The sequence below is a fragment of the Protopterus annectens genome, chromosome 16.part0 (assembly GCF_019279795.1).
Source record: "Protopterus annectens isolate FY-2018-M chromosome 16.part0, PAN1.0, whole genome shotgun sequence".
Classification (NCBI taxonomy): domain Eukaryota; kingdom Metazoa; phylum Chordata; order Ceratodontiformes; family Protopteridae; genus Protopterus; species Protopterus annectens.
This window is the reverse complement of record NC_056750.1, coordinates 701,516,087-701,534,925: the sequence shown is the minus strand read 5'-3', so window position 1 is coordinate 701,534,925 and position 18,839 is coordinate 701,516,087. Positions and strand designations below refer to the sequence as shown.

The 18,839-nt window shown below is 36.9% G+C and overlaps 1 protein-coding gene across 3 annotated transcripts in view; it reads right to left on the bottom strand.

Moving 5' to 3' along the window:
• Nucleotides 1-18,839, bottom strand: part of LOC122790335 (zinc finger protein 239-like) — a 1,358,627-nt gene that overhangs the window by 413,033 nt on the left and 926,755 nt on the right. Inside the window, exon 1 of one of the 3 annotated variants that reach the window (XR_006362992.1) lies at nt 18,443-18,563. The exons of 1 other annotated variant lie outside the window; for it this stretch is intronic. The gene's annotated coding sequence lies outside the window, so the exon portion shown is untranslated. Of the gene's footprint in view, nt 1-18,442; nt 18,564-18,839 lie in introns of those variants that run through there. One more of the 3 variants, XR_006362991.1, reaches the window with a different exon arrangement.

The window sequence follows — 18,839 nt, the reverse complement described above, 5'->3', positions numbered from 1 at the left end:
ACACCAGATGTTGTGATTATATTCCCAATAATGGGTATAACTCTGCTATTTGTAGGACCTTTGGATGTAATTAGGTTGTACTGACAAATTCTGCTGCCTGTGAATAGACAGCTATGTGACCAAATGTTTGCTTTGAAAAGATGCAAACAAGTCATCTGAGGCGTAAATATACAGCTCATTTCTAAATGGTATCTCAAAAGAGCACTACAATGACTTTAGCATTTATAATCCATTCCCTCATTGCAAGTTAATGAGAATATAAAAGTCTTCTTTACCCATGTTTGGTATTGAGCTTATTATCTGAGATGCTCTATTATCACTTCATGCTGATTCTGAGTTGTTCTTGTAGCATTTGTGGAGAGATCAAGCACTGCATGCATGAGAATGTAGGCTTTGTTACCTTCAAATGGTAATATGCAACTATCTAGAGCTCCCTGTTTCCACATTCAAAACATGGAACAGAGCATGTAAATAAAGTAATCTGTCTGTTATGGGGAACTGCAGTGTTTTGAAAAAACACATTTTTAATTCTTATAACTTGTTAAATTTTGTGTGGCCTTAGGTAATAACATATGCTATCAGCAAACATTTAAAAACAATCTGAAAAGGCTGCAAATAAGAAAGTAATGAGAAACAGTGTTCTGTTTCCTTAGCTTGCAGTTATGAAAACTGTTCCTTAAATAATAGCTCCACCCAAATATCAGTTATGTTTTTTTTTCAATATTTTAGCCCCACGTTCATCACAATCGTCAGTCCTTTGTCTCCTATTATCTAGTTAGTTAATTCTAACCTCTGCTGTCCTAGTCACTGCGAGGGTTTGGCAGAAAGAAAAAATGACAGACTATAGGAAGAGAATGTGATCAATTTCCAGTTGGAGCTGGAGATTTTTTCTACGAGTCTAACTTCTTCCACTGTTAGCTGTGATGCCTTCTAGAATGAATCCAGTGTGACTACACACTTATGCACATCTGCAATTCTAAGTAGAGTTTGCGCACATTCCTTGGTGGGCTTGCACTGTCAGGGTCTGTGGTGCAAGTGCTGCAATCATGAGCCATCCCCTACATGGAGATCTTAACGTGGAATTCTGTCAGCACCCACCTCCTGGGATGAGCAGCTAAAGATGGACTGATAGTATCTCCTTACTAACTCCCACCTATCTTCTCCAACTCCTGCGCTACTAATTGAAGCTGGGTCCCCTGGATGTGAACTCAGGACAAAAAAATCTCTATGCCACTGATACTACTACTACCCATCTGTCATGTTTTTTCTCACTGCAAAGTGCAAATGCACCATATACAAAAAGAAGATTAAAAAAATGTTGCATGCCTAAACCATTTTTTTCTTCTTGGCTTTTTCAGTAATCATTTGTAATTTATTTCTTGTATTCATCTAATCATGTTTTGCATTCCACTAGCCAGAGAGGTTTTTTGATACATGCCTTTTATGTCGTGCAGACAAGGATGTACATGTCAATCATATGGTTCTAACAGAAAAATAGAGTAACTGGGTTAAATGCTTATACTGAAAGGACTAATTAAAAGTTTTAAGCCTAGGATCTTAACTTTGTACCATCAATTGCACATAGACACTAAAGCCTAGAGTTGCATTTTGGAGCCTGAACAAAGCAGATTTTCACAAAGGTAACCATTTCAAAGGTTGGGATCAACTACTGTGAGTCCCGAAACCTGGAGACTAAATGTCTGCAAAAGTGGACTTACATATATTAAGTTTGAAATCAGAAGCACAGCTGGATCAGTTCACATTCTGATCCAGTGCTATGAGCCATCATCCCACCAACTCAGTTCTTAAACTGAACAACTGAGAGAAACAAAAAACATTTCAGTGTAATAAGCCATAAGTGATCAACTTATTGCAGTTAGAACTACACACCTCTAAGCAAATAAATAAATAAAAAACAAACGTTCTTTCTACTGGCACACCAAAAAGGTGGTCAGATGCATGACACATCCCTTTCCCCCTCCCTCCTGCCCAGCCATTCAGGTCCCATGTCTGTGCCCTGCCGCCAACCCTCCTTTAAAATATTTTAGTAAACAAAAAAAAAAGCCATTTCTTCTTTTAAACTACAGCAAACTGTTTGCTACAAATGTAGTTACAACAAACAGTTGTTACAGTTTATACCTGCCTGCTTGGAATGCTTCAGCACTCATGATTTAGTGAAAAAAAAAAAGAAAATATTTCTTTGTATACTGTAGCAAACTGCAGCAAACAGTTGTTACAGTTTATGCCCTGTGCACAAAGTGCTGCAAGGCTCAGGTTTTACTTAAAAGAAAAAATATTTTTTTTTACATCTGGAGCATTTCTCCCTGTGCCTCCACTGAAAATAGGCTCTGTCTCAGTTGAACTTACCCAGTAAACAAATGTTAAATAAATAAATAAATAAATAAAGTAAAATATAGCAAACCATTTGCTAAAATGTAGCAAGCAGTTGCTACAGTTTAAACCACACATGAAGCGCTACAGTGCTCAGGCTTGACCACAAATGCAATACCAGCTTTTAAAAGCCAGTATTACATTTAAAGAGTGATTGGGATCGGCTGATCACTCTCCCCAAAACTTTTCTCCTGGAACTGTTGCCCCTCTTGCCCTGCCCTAGCTACACTACTGTTTGAGATGGCCATTTCTCAGAATATTCCCTTTGCTCCAAGGTATGATGATCTCAGAGTTGGCCTGTATAAGTTCAGGAATGTGGAAAGCTCGCCCCCTTACACATGCAAAAAAGATGTTTAAAGGAAAGAGTGATGTTTGTGATTTGCTCTTCTCACGGATTTTGAGTCTTTTTTTTTTTTTGGCATATCGGCACTTGGCATTTCGAGGTCCAATATTTCATTAGGGAGCCACTTCAAGCTTAGCATCCAGAATCCAGCTATACCTTACAATGAAAACTTCACACACATTTTATAACAAAATACATTCTCCTCCCTTTAATCCAACCCCAATAATGCTACATACACAGACAAACCTCATTTGCAGATCATTCTCAAGGCTTCCTGAGTGCATTTAGTATCTCTCCATACCATTTTCTGTAAAACATTCTGATTTCGTCTGGTATTAGTCATAGTATCTGTTGCAAGTAGCTGCAGTACATTATAATGAATGTAATATTTTTATATTGCAATGTTATGTGGCAGTTGTTCAAGTAGGTCAATGTGTATCGATATAAGTACTTGATGACCAACAGTAACACAATCATCTGTACATATAAATACATGTGTGTGTGTGTGTGTGTGTGCGTGCATGCATGTAGTATACTTGTACATACATGTACAAATACACACATACACACACACATAAATATATATATATATATATATATACACACACACACACACACACACACACATACACAAGCATCTATCTGTATCTATATATATATAGATTAGATATAGATATTACATATATATTACACATATTTAAATAAATACATATATATATATATATATATATATATATATATACACACATATATAAAACTGTCTTTCGGCTTATAAATATATATATATATATATATATATATATATATATATATATATATATATATATATATATATGGGTTCCCTAGTTTTATATGGTTTGAGCTACAATTGACTTCTATATTGTCAACACACAGGTCGACAGCACAGATGGGTGACAGAGGAGTGAGACTGACATTCTTTAGAGTAGGGAAATATGCCTTTCCACTGGGGATTGTGAGATATCAGAGTAAGCATATATAACTAGCAGGGTGGGGAGTAAAGGGAGGCTCTCTCTTGCCTGCAAAAATCCGTTTCCTTTTTTGCATGCTCCAAGAATTAGCCTTGGAGCATGCTCAGTAATGTGTTGATGTTAGGAGGTTCATTGAGAGTGAACAGATCCATATACTAACAGATAGATATAGATTCAGACGCACACACACACACACACACACACACACACACACACACACACACACACACACACACACACACACACACACATACATATATTCAGCAGCAAAGCAAAATGTTGAAGTGTTTTTAGACAGTATTTTTTGCTGAAAGCACAGGTTTTTGAATGCAGAATTTATCAAATGCGTTAAAGCAGAAAAATTGTGTGTTTGGAAAACTGTGTACTAGGTTTGTAAAAAGCAGATGAATGTTTATGGTGGGATAGCAGTTGCTATGGGTTTAGTGCAATTTTTTTAGGGAGATCTGTGTCTGCAATAATTATATTTGTAAGTGGGTATCTCCCTTCTTACAGTTGGTATATATAATCTATATATATATATATATATATATATATATACACACACACACACACACACACACACACACACACACACACACACACACACACACACACACACACACACACACACATATATATAGAGAGAGAAAGAGAAGACAGACAGACACACCAACTCTGAAACAGTGGGGTAAAGGCAAAGTCCCTGACCCTATTGCAAAGCAATCATACAAAAGGCAGACATCAGGCTGAAACACCCAGAAATATATCATTCAAGCTTCTGAGTGCTCGTTGTTATTAGCTAGCTGTTATGAACTGTAACCATACAGATACAGAAACAGATACACACACACACACACACACACACACACACACACATATATATATATATATATATATATATATATACACATAGATATGTCTGTATAGTTAGGGAAACACTGGAGGCATCAGATTTATATATGGTTATTTTGCAATTCCGCAGGGAAAACCAAAAGTAACAACTAACTTGCATTTCCTTCAGATAAACAGAACAGTAACTTGGGATTTTGTCTACCATGTATGCACAGTAGGCTTTTATAGCTGTTCTGGCCATAGACTGTCATTACATAGTCCTTCTCTGGGCTGTAGGCCTCACTCAAGTCCAGACTATAACTCTGTACTGAAGGTTTTTATTTATTTATTTATTATTTCTATTTGTTGACCAAGATAGTCTAACTGGGCAAAACCCCTTTACAGAGGAAGCCTGTAGAAGAAACCTCCATGTTTACACATTAAAGTGTAAAATATTAGAAACATAGCATGAGGTGTGAGTGCACTTGCTGATGTAAGTATCTGTGTGTGCAGACTAGACTGCTTTATGTGTGTGCATATGTGTGTGTGTATGTGTGTGTGTGTATAGGGAGAGAGAGAGACAGAGAAGTACATATAGATATGTAGCTACTGATATAGGTATAGAAATAGAAAAACAATCTTTGGTTGAGACATGACATTGTTTCAGGAACTGCAGTGGCCCTGATTCCAAAAGACTTGCTGTCAGTGTAGGTGACCACTCACACTGAAAGCAGGCTGAGACAGATGAGTAGCTAGGCCATTTGGGGTCCAGGGCGAGACTGACATTTGCCCCCCAACCCCAGAGAAAAAAACATTTTGAACAGAGGTGAGAAAAATTATCTTGACAACAACTTTTCACAAAAACCTAGACAAACAGGCTCAAAAGCATGCCTAAACAGGACATTTTATTGAAAATGTAATGTATTTTCAGAGTTAATCATTTAACTGTCATGTGATGCATAACCAAACACAATACAGCTTTGGCAATTTAAACATACCGCATAGATTTTAAAACATACCACATAAATTTTAAAAATATATACTGCTGTGGTAGTGCTGCGGTAGCGTTGTTGCCTCACAGTAAGACGTTGTCCTGTTCGATTCTCAGCTAGAACGTCTTCTGTGTGGAGACATGCATGAATGGGCGTACCTTCATTGAAGGTTGTGTGTCAGGGCCGGCAACTCAGCACGTAAAAAAATCTACTGCCAATCATTAGCGGACCGGAGTTCCGCTGTGGCGACCCCTAACCGGGAAAAGCCGAAAGACACACACACACACACACACACACACACACACACACACACACACACACAGATTTTAAAAATAAAGCAGAATTCAGCTCAATCCATATGTCTTTGCAGGTACAATTAAAATGCCATATATTGAACACAGTTTACTGCAGTGGATTCATTTTTGTTACAATTAAAATGGCAACAGCAGCATAACAAATTATTCTGTTAATAGGTTGGTAAATATGAACTGTAGTACAGAAACACATGAATTAACCATGGCTGTGGCACAGGCAGAAAAATATATCCAGAGCCTTATGTATACTGCACAAAAAAGTTTTGTGTCTATTACAACACCATTTGTACCTGACGTTTACATCATATTGGCAACTCCTTGCAATAAAATGTTCTAATAGTCAGTGCTAGTTCAGCCAGCAATGGATCATCTGCACAGCAATGTGTGGTTTATTGCTTGCTAACAGCATGTTCCAATGGCATAATAAGATACCAGACATTTACGCTGTGTGTTTACTGTTTAGCAACAGGGGTGTACTGTACTTTACTAGACAATTTAGGCTGTACCTCTGCGATGCTTTACTTCAGTTATAAAATAACCCCAAGCATAACAAATAAAGGTAAATGCAAAATATAAGCAAGCAAACAACAGAAGAAATAAAAAAATTATCTGGAAAAAAGAAAAAAATATTCCCTTGGATTAAATTGTTTCTGACAGCATGAGTCATACTGGGTTTATCTTGTACACACAAAGTGCAGGGTTTGATTCTTACCATTGGAATGGAAAATTTGGCTAGGCTTAAAATGACCCACAGGGGCAGATGGCCTAGTAACAGCCTATGAACTTACACACAGACATGCAGACAAACAATTATTTTGTTAATGCACAAAACCAACCATGATAGGTAATTATACAATCATGCTAGTCATCAATAAGAGAAGTGTCTGAGCTAAAATTATCTTCATTTTAATTCTAACACACATTATATGAAAGCCCAGTGATAATCCTATATATCAAATCCAATAATTATTTGTATACCGCACTATATATAGCTATCTATTCTCTGATATTCTTCAGCTGTTTAAACACAGAAGAAAGGTTTCCAAAGCCCAGCACCAATCTCTGCCTCAAACATACAATATGATACTTTGGGCAGCACAATTTGTTACTCTGCAAATCGGCAGTAATCGTGATTATTTCAAGGTACTCTAATAGAAACCTCAAGAAGCCTATTAAGAATACAGAGTACAATGAGGCCTCATTTTTTGTTTAATTTTTCTCCTCAGTTCACCTAGGCAACAAACAGACTTTCAAAGTATTAAGCAACATGTGGCAAATACTTAGCCCTGGTGTCTGATCATAACTCTCACCTGTCCAGATTTTTTGCAGAATGTCCAGATTTTCACTTCATAGAATTTGTGGTTTTCTGGCAGATAATTGAAGACAGAACTCATTAAATAGTGACATACATTTGTTTTTCAGACTTCATTCCCTTCAGAAAATGCATACTAATACAAACCCTGTTATTCTAGCAACTTTCTAAGTGTACACTTTATAACAGCAATATTTGAAACCTGTCCCTATTTTTGGGCCTTTGACCTCATTACTTTAGGCTTAGTACAGATTTCTTGTGCTAAGAGGTTGAGAGGTATGCCCTCCTGACACTGCTTTCATGACAGACAGTGATATGTGTTACTTTTTTTTTCAATGACCAAGAATAGACTAGTAATATAAATTTGGAGGGTGCGGGTGGCTTGACCTCACATTGGTGATGCAGGTGACCCCCCTGGAAAAAAAAAACATTTAAATTTCAGTGAGCCTGATCATCTGGTGTTTAAAATCTTTGGTGAGTCATAGTGGAAGGATTTGCTACATTCTTGTTTTAAAATCAAGAAGAATATACATTAAAGTATACTTTGCTGCACTGCTGCCTATCAAGCAGTACAGCTGCATTATGTTCTCTTTCTCTAAATGTCCTGTTGAGCCCTTCAGTAGTTTGTCAATTTGTGCATAAATATTTCACTGACATCTAAATGGAACATTTTCCCCCAGCTACCCCTTCAGTAGTTTGTCAATTTGTGCATAAATATTTCACTGACATCTAAATGGAACATTTTCCCCCAGCTACCCCTTCAGTAGTTTGTCAATTTGTGCATAAATATTTCACTGACATCTAAATGGAACATTTTCCCCCAGCTACCCCTTCAGTAGTTTGTCAATTTGTGCATAAATATTTCACTGACATCTAAATGGAACATTTTTCCCCGGCTACCCCTTCAGTAGTCTGTCCATGTAGCATGAGCACAAAATGAAAACATTTCCCCAACAACCCCTTCAGCAGATTGTCTATGCAGGCATGAGAACTCAGACTTCACCTAAATTAATTATTTTCCCCTAAAGATCCCTTCCAAGTGGTTAGAAAGACCTTCTACATAGCCCACCTCATCATGAAGGGTTTCACATCTAGATCAAGAGAGGTAATCGTGCCCCTTTATTCATCCCTCATCAGGCCCAGCATAGAATACAATGCCCCTTTTGGGATGTACCTTACCCGACACCTGCAGCAATTAGAAAGACCCCAAAAGTATCTCACCAAGAGGATCAAGGGTATCAAACAGATGCCATATGCTGCTCGGTTAAAAAAAACTCCAGCTCTACTCAGTTGCATACCGCCTACTTCGAGGCGATCTATGCCTGACATACAAAGCTATGTCAAATCCAGAATTAATGGACATGCTCCACCTCAGTAAATCTAAATCCCTTAGAGCCACACGCTCGAGGGACTTGAACCTCAGCACAGAAATAAATAGAACTTGCTGGAGGGACAGGTTCATAACCCAGAGGCTCCCTTCGCTCTAGAATAGAATTCCAGTTCATGTGAGGCAGAGCACCTCACTGAATCTCTTCAAGAAGAATCTCGATAGGTGGATGGGGGATCGTAGGTTTGTCCCAGGCATTACTCCCGTGTCACTATTAGACAGAGGCACAGTATACTCAAATCAAGGGGTGGCGTAAGCCATACAGAATCGGGCTAGGCTTATAATTGCCCCAGGGCAGATAGCCTAGTATAAACCTATGAACCTATGAACCTATGTATGCACAGGGACCAAAATGAAACACTTCCCCCTAAAGACCCGTTAAGCAGTTTGTCCAAAGATGCACAACAGAATTAATCATTCCCCCCAGTGACCCCTTCAGTGAGTTATCCAGGTATACACAAGTACCAGAATGAATCTTTTCACTCAACAACCCTTCAACAGTTTGTCCATGTATGCACAAGCACTCAAATGACACCAACATTAATAATTTCCCCCCAAAGATTCCTTCAAAAGTTTGTCCAAGTACACATAAGAACCAGAATGAATCATCCCCCACACAGATCATTTCAGAAGTTTGTACAAGTATGCACAACCACCAGAATGAATCATCCCCCCATCAACCCCTTCAGCAGTTTCTCCAAGTATGCACAAGCAACATAATGAAAACCTTCCCCCAAAACCCCCTTCAGCAGTTGGTCCAAGTATGCACAAGCACCGTACCTCTCAACTGCCCAGATTTTCACAGAATTTCCAGATTTTTGCCTTGTATTTTTGGCCTGTTTCTCATAAAATGTGTGTTTTTCTAACAAATCACTGAACATTAAAGTCATTAAGTAATATCATACATTTGAGTTTCACACTTCATGTCATTCAGAAAATGCATGCTAATACAAATTCTGCAATTCTAGCATCATTTTAAGTTTATAAGAGCAGTATTTAAAATCTGTCCACATTTTTGGGCCTTTGTCCCCCCATTACGTTTGTTTTTGTCCAAATTTCTTGTCCTAAGAGTTTGTGAGGTATGACAAGTACCAGAATAAAACATTTCCCCAATGATCCCTTCAGCAGTTTGCACAAGTATACACAAGCGCCAGAATGAATTGCTTCCCCCAATGACCCCTTCAGTAGTTTCTCGAAGTATGCACAAAAAACAGAATAAAACATTTTCTCCAATGACCTATTCAGCAGTCTGTCCATGTATGCACAAGCACCAAAATGAATCATTACACCCCAACAACCCCTTCAGCCATCTGTCCAAGTATGTACAAGCACCAAAATTAATAATTTTCCCCAATGACTCCTTTAGCAGTCTGTCCAAGAATACAGAAGCACTAGAATGAACCATTTCTCCCAAGGACCCCTTCAGCAGTCTGTTCAATTATGCATAGGCACCAAAATGAAAAGCGTCCCCCAATAACCCTTTCAGCAATTTATCCAAGTATGTACAAGCAATAAAATGACAGCACAATTAAATGTTTCCCCCAGTGACTCCTTTAGCAGTTTGTCCATATATACACAAGCAATCAAATGACACAAAATGAAACATAACACAAGACCATGCCTTCAGTAGTCTCCCCATGAATGCACATCAACCATACTAGCTAGTATCCCTACTTATTTAAAAGATTTGTTGTTTTTTCTACTGTAATCTCTCTGCCTACACACCAAATTTACCCAGAGTGAACAATTTTGATTTTGAAAATACTACACCTCGCAGCTTGCTGTGGGTGACAATGATACAGCACTGTCTTTCTTGCAACTTGGCACCCCGCCCCCCTCTACCTGCACTGACAATCACAAGGTCTTTTTGGGGCAGTGTCCAAGCAAGATGAAGGAAGCAGGGGTGGGAGGCATACAAGTGTGTCTCCAACATATGTTTAGGATGTATGCATTGCTGTTTTCTTTACAGGGAACTTAAAAAATATATTAAAAGTACATATTTTATCTTTATTTTACATTGGCAAATTGCACTGTAGGCAAGACAACATCGGAGGTGATTGCCCCATGTCCCCTACCTTAGTTATGCTACTGGGTTGAGGGTAGGTGTTTTGGAATCTGATTCCGATAGTAAGCCCATTTACATTTACACTGAGAGCATGTCTTTTGGAATCAGGGCAGACTTCACTGAGAGCAACTGTTTGGGAATCCGTCCCAGTGAGCCTTGACTATTGTTTAGAGGGCAACATTCAAATGTTCCTTAAAATACTGTGCCAGAAATGGCCACTAATACAAATCATGGGTGGCAAGATAATTAAAAAAAACCTGACTGAAACTTGTTGCCAATGACAAAAATAAATAAATAAATAAATAAAATACTGTGTTCCTCTTGCAACGTACTGGAGAAAACAGCCACAGCAAGCAAATGATTCTCTAAGTACCTTATACTCTGCAAAATCATAAAATTACCAGGGAGACAAAATTATTGATTTCAAAATGAAATGACTTCAGGATGGCAGCATGCATCTGGGTATACAGCACAACTGCAACCATGTGCGAGTAAACCATGCAATCAGCACTGCCTCCCTTTGCAATCAGCACTGCTGTTTAGTTTATGGATTGGCATACTGGTTTAAAAAAGATAAAAATAATCAGAAGTAGGTTGTTGCATGTTTGTATGTATTTGCTCACATCTAAAAACTAGCTAAAACCTACATTAGATATGTATTTAGCATTGAAGGTAATTCAGCATTTTTGTCTTTTGTTATATGATGTTTAAATCTGCAGACTCAGACATGGGAATGAATAATCTATCTCATTTAGAGAACATTATTTTTCTTACTAAACAACCACTGCAGAAATATATGTATAAGTTTTTTGTTCCAGAGATCTTGTTAAAGAAAAAAAAAATGATTTTGTTAGTGTGGGTGAAATCTATGTTTAAAGGAGGAACAATTCTTCATTATCCACCAGGTGGTGTTGCAGCCAGTGTGTAAATCTGTCTCCTGAGAATTTTTTTCTCTCCTTTCCTACTTGGTGCTGCTGTATGCACAGACATTTCTAACTTTTGTCTGACAATGTAAATCTCATTAATGCCTGAATTATACTTGATATGAACCAAGATCTATAATTTTTAATGTGCCAGCTTAATCTGTGGCCAATTATTGTTGAAATGATAATGTGGTTCACAGTGTATTGTTAGCTTTGGTGAAAAAAACATTATGCTGCAAGAATTACCATAAAAAAACAATTTGTTGCTAGATTTGGTTTAATAAAGTTCCTACTTTAAATATGCACCAGTAGATATCAATATTGCTTGTGATTGTGAAATTAGAAAAAATTGTGGCTAGCAGTACCAGATTTAGAAAGCATGACACTGACCACATCCCACTGTCTAGTGTTTGATTCCCTTTAACTCTTCTTGTACTTGGACTGCCTGTAATTACTTCACTAAACCAAAGTTCTGTGATAAAGCATGCCTGCTGTGTCTTGTTGTTTAAAGTCAAAACAAATAAAATCTGATCGATCATGCGCTTACTGTAAAGGATCAGACTGATTAGTAAAAAGATTATGGCTGTGTGGGGAACAATATTTTCCCTCCTCAAAGAAGAGAATATTTTCTATTGCCCGTTGTGAAGAGAAGTCACTGGTGTCATCACATCTGCACTCAGACTTTTTCACAAGTGGGGACTGAAACCTGCTTTATTCTCTGCCCTATTTGTACTTTAGGAGCCTTTTTAGAACCTTTTCTTCTTTCAGAACAGTTTTTGGTCCAGCCATAATGTGAGTTTCTGCTGAGTGAAACAAATACTTGGCCTGTAATTTCTTTGGCAACTTAAGAGTGCAAAAGTGTGTGTGTGTCTTTCGGCTTATCCCGGTTAGGGGTCGCCACAGCGGAACTCCGGTCCGCTAATGTTTGTTAGTGGATTTTTACGTGCCGAGTTACCAGCCCTGACGCACAACCTTCAATGAAGGCACGCCCATTCATGCATGCCTCCATACAGAAGACGCTCTAGCTGAGAATCGAACGGGACAATGTCTTGCTGTGAGGCGACAACGCTACCGTAGCACCACTACCACGGGAAGAATGCAGAAGTATTCTTTGAAATTCTGTTTTCTTCATCTTTCCTCTCTCATCATCTCTTTCTTTTCCTTAGGCTTTAATTTATTCATTATGCATTTATTTATTTGATAACCATATGAAGTAGTCTAAAACAAGTTCCAACCATAACGTGACCTAAATATTCTTTATTTTTTCTTTCTTTGTGCTACATTGTAATCATTACCAATAACCAGGTCGGGAGATCATTTCTCACATCTATTTACAATATCTTTAGACTATACATATACTCCGTGTGTGTGTGTGTGTGTGTGTGTGTGTGTGTGTGTGTGTGTGTGTGTGTGTATCTGAGTACATTTTCTCTGAGTGTTATATTTCTGTCCCACCTCCCTGGCTAAATGTCCGTTTTAAACTGGTCATGTTTATGTATACTATATTCACCTTCCCTTTGTGATCCAGGTGAGTCATGGCTAAATAAGGCCTGAAAGTATTTGTTAATTTCTCTGAATCAGATGAATGATCGACTTACTCTATTCAAGGTCACAGTGAGATAGAGTCTATTCTAAAAACAATAAGCATAATACACTGTAGACAGGACCTCAGTTAGAAAAGCATTGGGTCAGTCTAGCCTAATCAGCCAAACTAAACAGAATTTCTTTGGAGAAAGTAACAATGCAAGAGATCTGTAGTAAGTCCACACAAACACAATGAGAATATGCAGAGTTTCAGAAACCACAATGCAGATGACAAGTGACACCATCAATAAGTGTCAAACCAGGGGATGGTTAAATTAATACTTTGCCATTGTGCCATGTTTTTCTGTTATATAGTTATAAATTGCATTAGTGCCATTCTTAACCAAAATATTTATATTTAATTGGTTTAGGCCTTTGCAATTCTGTCTTGTCACGTTTATTTTTTTTTAATTGAATTTATGTATTAGGAAACCCTGTAATGGCAGTAAGCCTCCTATTAGTGAAGAGATCACATTTTTTAAAAAACAGCTTTATCCTTTACAAGAGCATAGAGATGCCAAAATGTATCCAATAAATCAGTGGAACAAGGCATTAGAGCTCAATTTGTACATGGGAATCCACTCTAAGACAGTATGCACATTGTCAGTCATTCACACACTACATGCATCCCTCTGAATATGGGTAATTTTGAGAACTGGAGCACCCAAAAAAAACAAAAAAAAAACAGATGGATGCATGGAAGATAGGTACACTCTGCAGAGGAGAAAACCCAGCTGTGAATTAATCACACAACTTGTTGCTGTGAAGCTCCACAGTGTCACCCCAGCCAAAGCACAGTTTTTTTTTTTTTGCTATTTCTTCAAAATGACAGACTTGCCACTGATGCCAGTGAAAACAATTCAGGAAAATGGGATTAACAAGAAAGTACCAGCCAACAGCCTTCCCACTGTAGTTTACATCCACTCGTAGTTATACTAGAAATAAAATTAAATGAGATTATTACAGATCAAAGTGAATGCTACAGTATGTGCATCAGTCACGAGTGGAAGCTTGTGATTTCAGTAGTCCTGTGAAAGATCAGCTGCCTAATGCCTGCTCATGGTTCCATATTAATATATCTGTTTCTTCTGGGGGCTCCTAACTTGACCATTCCTACTATGCTGCCTCGAATAATTCTCTAATTCTGTTTAATTTATTCAGTTGCAGCAGCAACACATATAATAACATTTTGTTTTCCTTTTTTCTTCAGTTCTCTTCCGGTGTTACATCAGTAGTGCTGGGAGAAGGGATCACATCCATAAAATGACTCTTATAGTAAAATGCAGTACAGTAACTGACCATTTGTATTTATTTAGCTTAATTAATGTTTAATAGGATGTTAATTGATTTACTTGATCTTTTGCAACTTTTGCCATAATAAAATACCTTCTGAGCAAGACTACTGATTGTATAAAGTGTTATTATATATCTATTAAAAATCGTATTTTAAGATTAAAACACAATTGCACAAAGACATAAGGCCAAATGTTACTATATTTCCTTCTACATGTTGAAATTTAAAAAATAATGCCTGAATACATACTGTATCTATTTACTCATCTGCTAACTCAATAAGACCAGTAGGTACAAGTGCCTGCTGTCAGTAGTAACACTTAAGCATGGTTGGTTAATGGACTTGCTGAGTTACAAAGTATGCAAAGGGAAGCTGAAAGAATCCTAGGATTACAGGATGAAGACTGCTGGCTGCTATGAGTGTTAACACTCTGTGGTACATTGCCAGACTGATTCACCTGTCAATAACTGATCTAGCGTCAAGTTCTTATACTAGTTACTATTTCATGCAAACATTCGAAAAGTTGGAAGCAAAACATTTTAAGCATAAAATAAAGAATGTTCATGAAGACAAAAAGTGATCCTTGTGTGCATCAGTGACAGGCTGAAAGAGAGAGTCATTATTTTAGCTTTTTTAAGTAATGGCTATTTTTCTTAAATTTGCAGTACCATATTTGACTCTGTTGAAAACTGTAGGGAAACATTATTTACATCACTGCATCAAAATGTTTTATATACCTTTTTGGGTTGAACAGAATTTTCATAGTGTATGCATATGCATGTGTTTAAACAGTAGTTTTATATGTGTACTTATATGAACATGCATATGTGCCTAGAAACTATTTATCTAATATCTCTATCACTCTCACTATATATATATATATATATATATATATATATATATATATATATATATATATATGTATATATATATATATATATATATATATTATATTATATTATATATATATATATATGTGTGTGTGTGTGTGTATATATATATATATATATATATATATATATATATATATATATATATATATATATCTATGGGTCTACTACCATAGATCAAAATTACACTATTTCGAAATACAATAGTAGTGTCCCAATAACGCAAAAGTGCACTTCAACAAAAGGGCACTTTCACGAAAGTCATTAGAACCAAGGGTTAGGGCTTGTTTAATGGATAGTGGATAGCTAGTAGGGCTAACCACTATCCTTAACCCGAGCCCTAACCCTAAGGTCCGTGACTACCACACCACAGTGCAGGAAATTGTATTTCCTCCACTGAGCAGTAGTTATGGACCTATTTCCTGTACTGTGGTGTGGTAGTCACGGACCTCAGGGTTAGGGCTTAGGTTAAGGATAGTGGATAGCCCTACTAGCTATCCACTATCCTTAACCCAAGCCCTAACCCTTAGATCCGTTGCTACCATACCACAGTGCAGGAAATATCCTGTTCATTCTAGTGACTATCGTGAAAGTGTACTTTCGTTGAAGTGCACTTTCGTGTTAGTGTGTCGTTATCGTATTTCGAAATAGGGCAATTTCAATCTATGGTATTAGACCCATATATATATATAGGTTTACTATCAAAATGTGGGAAATCAAAATAATTTTCCATCGTTTGATCAAACCAGTTAGCCAAAATTGATAATAATGAATTACCAACATTTTGGAAATGGTAACATGGAACTGACATTTGAACACCAGAAGTTCCAGTGTTGAAAGTCCATGTTACTAGTAATGTTTTTGCAGGGGGGCAAGCCCTCCACACCTCCTGCATATTATATATTCTAACATTGAGATCGCACTACAGTGAGAAAAGGATACATTTCTCAATCACCACTGTAGTGCAATCTGTTATTAGAATGTTGATCCCACATTAGTGAGTGCACACTAACATTCACTTTATGTGGAACCAAACATTTTCCAGAACGGCATTATGAGAACTTGAAAACAGCCTTTCGACCTTCCAAGCTTTGCTTAAGTGCTGATCTAAAGTTTGATAGTAAACCTATATATGTATGTGTATATATATATATATATATATATATATATATATATATATATATATATATATATATATATATATATATATATATAGTTATAACTATCAATATCCATCAATCCACAACGAAACAACAGATAGCATTGTTGTCTCACAGCAAGAGGTTCCTTGGTTCAAATTTCAACTTGGATCCCTTCTGTGTGGAGTCTTCATGCCCTCCTGTGCTTGTGTGGGTTTCTTCTGGGATGCTCCACTTTCCTCAAACATTCCAAACACATGCAGTGGGCAGACTGGACACTCTAAACTAGCCATAGCTGTGAGTGGTTCTGACAGTGCATGATGTGGAAGAAGATCCACAGCTGGGCTAGCCACCTGGCGATGTAAATCTTGGCTCTAAATGATTGTCACTGTTGAAGTGACACCTTGATCCCATGTGTAAAAATGGGAAAAAGAGGTTGTGGATAAATGGCTGTATCTATATGCACACACAACCACATATCTATTTATCTATCTATCTATCTATCTATATATATATATATATATATATATATATATATATATATATATACAAGGGTACAGCTGATAAGGGTAAATGCTTTATTTCTCTGTTTTTCAGCCTGCTGGATACTTTCTGTGTGCGACTGCATTGCAGCAGGGTCAGGGAATTTGCTCTTACACCACTGTTGTGTGTTTTCAGAGTTGATAAATATATATAATTAGCATGGGGTTGCAGGAGTGGCTTACCCCCCTGCAAAAAATATTATTTTTGTTTTTTTTATTTTTTCTAATTTTAGACTCACACTAAAATGGTCACCCTGTTTTCATTAACTCTTTGAAACCTTAAGTACTTGGTGATATAATCAGATTTGCAGATATGCATAAACCCCAGACTCTCAAAAATGCACACATGCAGTATTTGTATCATGTGCTTGAATCTCACCGACTGTACAATTTAATTTCAAACCTGTCAGTTATAAGTCATTTATGCAGTAAGTCATATTATTTGCTGGGGACATAACGTTATGAATCAGCACAGACAAATCACGCAGCTTCCTCTGCAGAGTACAACTTATTTCTATTTGGAAAATGTCCAGTTCCTGTCCAGTGCCAGTAGCAATGAGGGGTAATTTTTAAAAGTACAGTATATGCCAGTCTAGAATACATCAATAAGGTTTTACTCACTGATACCACAGGAGCAAGTGATGGTGGCGTTACTAATTTTAAACTTCAGAAATTTCACAAGTTAAATGTGTATAAGGAGTGATTGTTTAATACATGCAATATTTCCTTGAAAAGAAAAAAGTGGAATTCTAGGTCACTGTAAATACACTTTTACAGTTTAACTCACACTGCAAAATATAAATCACAGTAACAAAAAAAACTTTACTTAAACTTTTTTTAAACTGTACATTAACAGAGTTCCTAAAGTACAGTTTCACAGAATTTATACACAGTAAATCAGTAAAAAATATTATTTTCAATTCAGGAACTCATCTATTAAATTATTAATTTATACAATATGCATTATATTTCTAAGGTTCATTTAATCTTGATTAAATCATTCTCATTTTAGAACTCTTAGATGTGCATGTTCTAACTGTGAGACTTTTGATATGCACATTCTTGCTACGTGTAGCCACACAAGTTTACATGTGTTCAATTAAAAGAGAAAACACTTTCTCAGCTCCTAGCATATTTTTCATCTGTCTCATTTTTCATGGATTTTGCCTCAACATTTTAAAACCTTCCTTCATACATATTCACTTTCAACTCAAAAAGGTAAGATTGTTAAGTATACAAAAAAGTCAAACACTGACAATTCTGTTTTTGAAAAAATATACATCTATAGGTCCTGTATTTAATTTTATTTTACATAAGTGCATATATTTTTTACATAAGTGCACATATTCTTAACAGGATGTGCTAATCCTGTTTTTAATTTAATAGGCAAATGGTGAAGGGTATGCTTACAGAGTGCCTAAGTTAGCTTTCAAGAAAATGCCTTACCTTTCTATCTCTGGAAACTTTCTTTGTCACCCTTCATCTGCTGTGCTTGGATCACTGAAAGGTACTGACCTCCCACAACAGAAGGAGAATGATGCATCCTGCCAGTTTGCTTACGTCTCCTTGAAAGAAGAACCCAGAGTGAGTGAGTGAGTGTGTGTGTGTGTGTGTGTGTGTGTGTGTGTGTGTGTAAGGGTATATATGAAAAAGTACTGTAGTTAAAGGGTTGTCTAATGCTTTTCAATGTAGAGAACCATGTAGAGAATGCTGTTTCTACATATTCCTGAAGGAACCATAAATAGAACTGAATAAATCCATGTATGTGACCTACTGACCAAATGATATCCTTCAAAGGGAATTATTTTATCCATCCTGATGTTAATAGAAACAGAAATGACAG